The sequence below is a fragment of the Juglans regia genome, chromosome 12, assembly GCF_001411555.2.
Source record: "Juglans regia cultivar Chandler chromosome 12, Walnut 2.0, whole genome shotgun sequence".
Taxonomy (NCBI): domain Eukaryota; kingdom Viridiplantae; phylum Streptophyta; class Magnoliopsida; order Fagales; family Juglandaceae; genus Juglans; species Juglans regia.
In genome coordinates, this window is record NC_049912.1 from 5,093,793 (window position 1) to 5,096,229 (window position 2,437).

Sequence of the window (2,437 nt, forward strand, 5' to 3'; positions counted from 1 at the left end):
ATGGTTCAAAAAGTTTGGAATAAGCCTTCAAGTTGGTCCCTCCATTTGTCTCTTGGTGAAAAATTTGAAGTGTCAGTCGACCGTCATGTCATGATTAATAAGAAGATGCCACGTGGCATATTATGTATAGTTATTTAAAAATTTCTAAAAATGCACAATTACATGACACATAAACAGTAAAAAAAATAAAAGATTATAAAAAAAATCAGAGAAATAGAAAAAAGTTTTAAAAACAAAATAATGTAATTAATGTAAAATAATCCACGCTATGGCCTCGCCGGCTCTCGTTTGGGTGGTCTAATCTGGGCCACTCGATGGGCTGCCAGTGCTGTCCACCCATTTTGGTGGCCCGGCCACTATGCTCTAAGAGTAGTAGAGAAATGATATTTACAGTCATAACTTATGGAATATGCAATTTCTTCATATTAAAAAGTTGATAAAGTTGGTAAATCTGGAACTCACATAAAAATATTATTTTTTTAATAATAATCTTCATTTTTTTTTCAAATAGAATACGCGGAAATTGAATACTTTAGAATTATATATAACATTATCCGGGTAGCCACATAGATCATATATATATATATATATATAGTAAATTTTCCACTAAAAAACTTGAAGAGATTTAAGTTTGAGAAAGGCCACAAAGAACTAGATTACATGTTTGAGAAGCTTCTGACACAGTTTTTGAATCAAGGTAGAGGAAGAGAAATAAAAAAATAAAAATTTGCATGAACCGAAAGCCACGTACGTAAGAGGAAACCCTAGCTAGTTTCTTTGTGAAACACACGTTGGTGTCACCTTCAAGCAATATATATGTATAAAGACCTCGGATCTAAGCCCCTACGCCCCCCCCAAGTCCCGAAGACCTTCCGAGCCAGCCAGAGTTTGAGAAGATGATCAAGAAGAAGAGTGTCAGCGGCTTCAAGAGGAGGAGCAAGAATGGGCAAGAGATTTTCTCGGGACTCCTTTTTCATCACTGAGTCGTCGAAGAAACGGCGGAAGATTAACAAGGAGAGTGACGTGATAGAGAGCGACTTCTCGGACGAGGACTATCGGTTTCTTAGTTCCAAAGGGGAAGATCATGATGGGGATGAGGAGGAAAGCGTGGGCGAGAAGAGGAAGCGCTTGGCTATGGCGCACTTGGACAAGGTTCGGGGAATTGCAGCAAAAAAAGAGGAGGAGGACGATGACGAGGAAGGGAGCGGTAGGGAAGGTGATCAGAAGGAAGACGAGTACTGGGACTCCCGCGTGTCAAGGATTTTGCAGCAGGAGCAGCTCGAGCTGACAGGCCGTTTTCGCCGAGCCCTTGCGTCTAGGGTTCAAAAGCTTGATAGTTGATACTACTGATGATGAATTCCGAGTCCTGGTGAAACACCGGCAATCCGTCACTGCGGTATCTCTATGTGAGGATGACTCCAAGGGGTTTTCAGCTTCCAAGGATGGCACCATTTTGCATTGGGACTTGGCCAGTGGGAAACGGGAAAAATACCAGTGGCCTACGCACGAGACACTGAGGACGCACACGGGGCCAAAGAGCCAAGTGGTCAGGCTACAAGGCACAGTAGACATGTTTTAGCATTGGATGTTAGCTCCGACGGTCGATATTTGGCGAGTGGAGGCTTATATCGCCATATTCATTTGTGGGATACCCGTACACGAGCGCATATTCAGGCTTTTTCAGCACACGAAGGACCTGTATCGTGTTTATCTTTTAGGCAAGGAACTTCAGAACTTTTCTCTGGTTCATTGGATCTTAAAGTCATGAAGTGGGATGTTGAAATGAGAGAGAAAATAGAGCCCGATTTATGTGGGCAGCAAGGGGAAATAATATATATATGGATTGCCATTGCAGGAAAGAACGGGTATTGACTGTTGGACGAGATCGAAAAATGCTGTTGTTTAAGGTCGATGAGAATAGAGAGTTCTCGGAATTCAACGGCCCCTCAAAATCTTATCTGGAATGTTGTTGTTTCATTAGTGACGTTGAGTACTTGTCTGGCTCTGATGATGGAAGTATCGAGCGCTGGAGCATATTGCAAAAGAAGCCCATTTACATTTATAAGAATGCTCATACTTCCTGGACTGCAAATTACAAGAATCTTGAACAAAAGGATAATGAAAGGATCATCTCCAGTTGTAATTTTCAATTGGCAAATTCCTGGGTCAATTCCTTAGCTGTGTGTAGAAGCAGCGACCTTGCTGCATCGGGAGCTCGGAATGGTTCTGTTCGATTATGGGCTATTGAAAGTGAGACCAGAGGCATTCGGCCATTGTTTGACCTTCCGTTGGTTGGGTTTGTGAATTCATTGGCCTTTGCTAGATCTGGAAAGCTCCTAGTTGCTGGAGTTGGGCAGGAGCCTCGTTTGGGAAGGTGGGGATGTATCCATAGTCGGCTCAAAATGGAATTGCAGTTCATTTCCTTCAGCTCTCATAA

General features: G+C 42.4%; 1 pseudogene; it reads left to right on the plus strand.

Annotated features, from left to right (window-relative positions):
• On the plus strand, nt 1-2,437 carry LOC109002033 (annotated as a pseudogene).